Here is a 6,872-nt window from a genome sequence, read left to right as displayed (position 1 = left end):
TTTTTGCTACCAGAGGATCTGGGGCCCGATCCCAAGACGCCTGCACCCACTACAGTCAACCAGATAGTGCCGCTGGATCTTTCTATAAGTATCTATCTATCTCATATCTATCTATCACTCATCAGAACAGGGGCAGAAGGAAGTAGGGAAATGGGGTTTTCCATGAAAACAAATAAGGAAAATCCCCAGGGAACAGGAGTGAAATAAAAAAAAAAACACACCCTTTCCCCTGGTTGATTTTCAGGAGTTATTGAGACCCGCTTCTTGGACACGGAATGTCACTTCCGTTTTCCTGGGGACCTCCTGTGTTATCAACCCTGGTCCGAGGAGGCCACTCATTGGATGAAATGGGCCCCACTTCCCCCAAGAACTTCCTTCCAGACGTACAGGAGTGTTAACGATAAGTCATGGTCTGCCATCGGGGTCATTATACAAAACAGCCCTGAAACCTGGAGTTTCTGTGTAACGTGTTGCTATTTAAGTGACCTTCCACCCAGAAAACACATTATTAATGTATAGTTAACATATCTGGTATCTGGTACCCTTTGGTATTTAACATTGACCCAAGCAAGAAGGCTTGAACTTAGCTATAAAGAGCCTGATGTGGCACATAGGTTCAAGCTGTCAGCTGCCTGTAGACAATGACCAGAACTGTAAATCCAGGACTAGAAGGAAAGGAGATTATGTCAGGAAGGATCCGAACAGGAAGGAAGATACTTCACACAGTGTATCCAGACTATTTCCGAGGACCTTACACCTGTCCAGTACGGTGGGAGAACTTGGGGTAAGCGCTTTCATGCCAAGTGGTTTCCAGCTGTATGTCAATGGTATCCAAACGACTCCGGCCTTTGAGAAGTGCGGCCAAAGACCTTCCTTTAGGGAACTTTGTGTAAACCCTAAAGAACTTGATTCCTGGATTGCTTTTTCTTAAGCAAATTGCGTGGAAACAAGTAAAAAAATAAATATGTTTGCAAAGAATTTGACTCGGTCAACAGCCCATAAACTTTCCCTCATATTATGGCCCACATCTGCTTCTCCCTAATATTGTGGCCCCTCACCTCCTTCTTTCCTTTCTTCTTTCCAGATACTCACCTCTTCCCATTCCCTTGCATCAGCTCCTCTTTCCTCCTCTTCTTCTGTGTGTAGCACTGAAGCTGAGCAGGGGCCGTGCATTATCTCTGTATTAGACTCTGTCCGCGTCCAGAGGATCCCAATGGACTTGATGCCCCAGGACATATCTCCCGCGGGCCGGACAGTGGGACAGAGCCAGAAATCCAGGACTGTCCAGCTGGATCAGGGACATTTCGGAGGTATGTGATTGTTCAATCAGGTTCAGATCAAGTTAAGGGGTCGTCCATCAGCCTCTCTTCAGGGTCTGGTTCATCTTTGGGATGGAATATGGGAAAACTTGCATCAAACTTGTTTATGTAATTCCATATTTTTATGTAAAATTGTTGCCTTTTACAACACAATGGGGGTCATTTACTAAAGGGGCGATTCGCGTTTTCCCGACGTGTTTCCCTTAATATTTCCGATTTGCGCCGATTTCCCCTGAACTGCCCCGGGATTTTGGCGCACGCGATCCGAGCGATCGGATTGTGGCGCATCGGCCCTGGCATGCACGCAACGGAAATCGGGGGCATGGCCGAACGAAAACCCGACGGATTCGGAAAAACCGCCGCATTTAAAACAAAAAATCTGTTGCGGAGCTTGCACTTACCTTCACTCAGCCTGACTCGGTGAACTCCAGTGCGTTCCGATGCTCTTCAGCGCAGCAGCGCCACCTGGTGGATGGCGGAGGAACTACCTTAATAAATCCCGGCCGAACCCGAATCCAACGCAGAGAACGCGCCGCTGGATCGCGAATGGACCGGGTAAGTAAATGTGCCCCATTATCTAGCAGTATAAAGAGGTGTGTGATGGGAATGATGAGGGGCTTCATGTCTTCTCGCCTTGTCATTCACCCTTGTTCCACAGACCCTTTATAATTGTAATAAAAGTTCCCCACTTCATCATAGCTGTCATTATATCCGGCCTCTCCTTACTGATAAGCCTCCAGCCCAACCCCATATAACACACAGACCTCGCTATAATCGTCCGAGGGAAGGGACACGATGCCTCATAGGATTTCTTAATGGGAGGGTTTACATAAGGGGATGTAAGAAAGGTCCAGGTTTCTAACTTGAGGGCGGAGAATGATACTCGGAATTGTCATTTTTGTCGTTTAACCTTGAAAAATTTGCAAAATCAGTGCAGCCAAGGTCATCGTCAGATAATGATCATGTCCGAGCCCTAAGTAGAAGGTCCTTGACCCCCCCATGCAAAACTGTAACAACCCCCCAAATACATTACATTTGATGAGGAAGTCTCGATCCAACCTGAAGACATTTACCTTTCTTTATTGAAATGCACCACAATGGGGCTCATTTACTAAGGGTCTGAACGCCGCACTTTCGTCGGGTTTCCCGAATATTTCCATTTTGCGCCGAATTGCCGCACGCGATCAGATTGTTGCACAACGGCCCCTGCTTTCACGCAACAGAAATTGGGGGGCGTGGCCGTCAGACAACCCGACGGATTCGGAAAAACCACGGAATTTAAAAAACGATTTGTGTCGCAAGATCAGCACTCACATGCACCAGGAGGAAGAAGGTGAACTCCGGCGGACCTCGGCGCAGCAGCGACACCTGCTGGATATCGGGCGCACGACCTTAGTGAATCCCGGCAGAACCCGAATCCTCGTCGGACAACGCGCAGCGGGATCGTGAATGGACCGGGTAAGTAAATGAGCCCCACTGTCTCACATCTTTCTATTTAAGGAATCTATCCAGTTTTAGTGGGGTCAAGTCATCTCATGGGAATCCATGTCAAACACCAGGTTTCCTGTTTATTAAAAGATAATTTCACTGATAATTTCAATGATATTGACTTAAAGGGGTTGTCCATTTTCAGCAAACAATTGATATTGTTATGAAAAGTTTTACAATTCTGTATCACTTTCTGTATCAATTCCTAACGGCTTACTAGATCTCTGCTTGCTGTCATTCTATAGGAAGCTTTATCGTTTAATGCTCCTCCTTTTTTTTCGTTTTTTTTATTTTAAAACTTTGTATTAACTTTTTAAATATAAAACATACCAGTAAATTACCATCAGTGGACTGCGAACAACAATTGCCATATAAGTACATACATTCACTTATGCGTCAGTCACAGTATACAATAATCTTTTCAACCCCCGACCCCGACCCCCCCCCCTTCTACTGACAAGAGGAAAAGAGAGATTGTTGACTGCTCCTTGGTCATGTGATGTCACACAGGTGCACAGCTTGTTATATTCCTGGTCATGTGACAGCTCACAGTGCATGTCAAAGCACATGAGAATCACAAGGTCTAAGGAACTGCCTAAGGAGCTCAAAGACAGAGTTGTGGCAAGCCGCAGATCTAACCAAAATAATTTCTGCAGCACCTAAGAGCACCGGGTCCATTCGCAATCCGCGGATTCGGGTCTTCCGGTGATTCACTAAGGTAGTTCCTCCGCCGTCCACCAGATGTCGCTGCTGCGCTGAAGAGCATCGGAACGCCGGGCTGAGTGAAGGTAAGCGTGCGCCGTGTGTCATTTTTTAAAAAAAATGCGTCGGTTTTTCCGAATCCGTCGGGTTTGCGTTTGGCCACGCCCCCTGATTTCCGTCGCGTGCATGCCGGCACCGATGCACCACAATCCGATCGCGTGCGCCAAAAACCCGGGGCAATACAGGGAAAATCGGAAATCGGAAATATTCGGGTAACACGTCGGGAAAACGCGAATCAGGCCCTTAGTAAATGACCCCCAATGCATACACAAAGAAACACAAAGACACAAACATCCCGAAGATTCTCTAATTCAGAGAATTAAGAGGGAGCTTGAGAGGGAGGAGCCCTCCACGCTTCGTTGTGATTGGCTTATCTTTATTTGGTCATGTTTCCCCATATGCGAAGATAGAATAATAGACAACATATCACGTGAAATCCCATGAGGCATCAGACCCGCTTCAATCAATGAGAGGCCTCCATCTCTACAGTGGGGACTTCATTTCCTGTATTGTCCCCAGATCTAAGTAGGCCACTCATTGGCTCACATGGGTCTCGTGTTCCCACTGGGATTTCTGGCTGTTTGCAGGCCCAAAAACCAAAAGTACCAGAATACAATGAGAACTGGGAGCCATAGAAGTTTATTTATAAACCCCACCCCAGCCCCCTAGGGTTTTTCCAGATTCCTGAAATACTCCTCTAAACAAAAGGCCAATCAGCATTGGCATCTGATTCAAAACATGTGAATCGGAGAACCTCTCAATACAAACATACACTCACCGGCCACTTTATTAGGTACACCAGTCCAACTGCTCGTTAACACTTAATTTCTAATCAGCCAATCACATGGCGGCAACTCAGTGCATTTAGGCATGTAGACATGGTCAAGACAATCTCCTGCAGTTCTCCCGAGCATCAGTATGGGGAAGAAAGGTGATTTGTGGCCTGTGAACGTGGCATGGTTGTTGGTGCCAGAAGGGCTGGTCTGAGTATTTCAGAAACTGCTGATCTACTGGGATTTTCACGCACAACCATCTCTAGGGTTTACAGAGAATGGTCCGAAAAAGAAAAAACATCCAGTGAGCGGCAGTTCTGTGGGCGGAAATGCCTTGTTGATGCCAGAGGTCAGAGGAGAATGGGCAGACTGGTTCGAGCTGATAGAAAGGCAACAGTGACTCAAATCGCCACTCGTTACAACCAAGGTAGGCAGAAGAGCATCTCTGAATGCACAGTACGTCCAACTCTGAGGCAGATGGGCTACAGCAGCAGAAGACCACACCGGGTGCCACTCCTTTCAGCTAAGAACAGGAGACTGAGGCTACAATTTGCACAAGCTCATCGAAATTGGACAGTAGAAGATTGGAAAAACGTTGCCTGGTCTGATGAGTCTCGATTTCTGCTGCGACATTCGGATGGTAGGGTCAGAATTTGGCGTCAACAACATGAAAGCATGGATCCATCCTGCCTTGTATCAGCGGGTCAGGCTGGTGGTGGTGGTGTCATGGATCCATCCTGCCTTGTATCAGCGGGTCAGGCTGGTGGTGGTGGTGTCATGGATCCATCCTGCCTTGTATCAGCGGCTCAGGCTGGTGGTGGTGGTGTCATGGATCCATCCTGCCTTGTATCAGCGGGTCAGGCTGGTGGTGGTGGTGTCATGGTGTGGGGAATATTTTCTTGGCACTCTTTGGGCCCCTTGGTACCAATTGAGCATCGTTGCAATGATGCCACAGCCTACCTGAGTATTGTTGCTGACCATGTCCATCCCTTTATGAGCACAATGTACCCTGTAACATCTGATGGCTACTTTCAGCAGGATAATGCACCATGTCATAAAGCTGGAATCATCTCAGACTGGTTTCTTGAACATGACAATGAGGTCACTGGACACAAATGGCCTCCACAGTCACCAGATCTCAATCCAATAGAGCATCTTTGGGATGTGGTGGAACGGGAGATTCGCATCATGGATGTGCAGCCGACAAATCTGCGGCAACTGTGTGATGCCATCATGTCATTATGGACCAAAATCTCTGAGGAGCTTCCAGCACCTTGTTGTATCTATGCCACGAAGAATTGAGGCAGTTCTGAAGGCAAAAGGGGGTCCAACCCGTTACTAGCATGGTGTACCTAATAAAGTGGCCGGTGAGTGTAATTGTGAGTTATAACTAACTCTTGCACCCTGACAAAATCCTGGGGTAGTCACAGGGGCTGGACTTTGGTTTGGATGCATTTAAAAAAAAAAACAACATATGGCTTTTCTGTGTTACTCCCTCCTCAGAGCTTGGCCCCCACCTTTGTGCTTCTATAAAGCTCCACCTCCTGCTCCTTCTCAGAGGTCACATCAGTGGGGGAGGGACAAGATATACAGGAGCACAAAGATGGAGGCAGCCTGCAGCTCAGACAAGTTACATGTTGTTTTTTGAAATGCATGCAAACCAAAGTCCAACCCCTGTGACTACCCCAGGATTTTGTCAGGATGTAAGGTAAGTTATAACACACAATTATACTGTAATGCAAATGCTTATAAAAGGCAGAAAGACATTTTTGCACTGCAGGTGTCCTGGGCTTTTACAATCTGTCTTTAGTGAAAATGAGGTCCCCGGTGACAGGTTCCCTTTAAGATCAGACCTCGGAGAAGACCTCAAACTTGGTATAGTTTAGATCCTTACAAAAATGAAGCCCTCAGACCTTTAAACCAATGTAAACCCTAAACCAAATCCCATATTTAATGAAGCTATCATAAGCTCCATAACCCAGACAAGACCCCAAAATTATTTCAAATTCTTTAACTTGTTATGACGCTATTATTGGACTCTCTTCCAGGTTTAGCATTAATTTTAAGACAGCGAGTGGAGAGAACGCTTTTCACTTCAATGTTCGTCTGAATGAGCGCGCGGTGGTGAGGAACAGCTGCCTTCGGGGCTCCTGGGGCCATGAGGAGAGGGCCATGGGACACAACCCCTTTGTGCCAGGGCAATACTTTGATGTGAGTATTTCTTTGACTCATTGGGGCTCATTTACTAAGGGTCCGAACGCCGCACTTTCGTCGGGTTTCCCGAATATTTCCGTTTTGCGGCGAATTGTGAAGAAGGTGAACTTTGGCGGACCTCGGCACAGCAGCGACACCTGCAGGATATCGGGCACACAACCTTAGTGAATCCCGGCAGACCCGAATCCTTGTCGGAGACAATGGGGGTCATTTACTAAGGGCCCGATTCACGTTTTTCAGATGGGTTATCCGAATATTTCCGATTTGCGCCGATTTTCCCCGAATTGCCCCTGGTTTTTGCCGCACGCGATCGGAT

Source organism: Engystomops pustulosus, chromosome 9, assembly GCF_040894005.1.
Source record: "Engystomops pustulosus chromosome 9, aEngPut4.maternal, whole genome shotgun sequence".
Classification (NCBI taxonomy): Eukaryota; Metazoa; Chordata; class Amphibia; order Anura; family Leptodactylidae; genus Engystomops; species Engystomops pustulosus.
The sequence above is the reverse complement of the archived record's forward strand: the minus strand, read 5'-3'. Positions refer to the sequence as shown.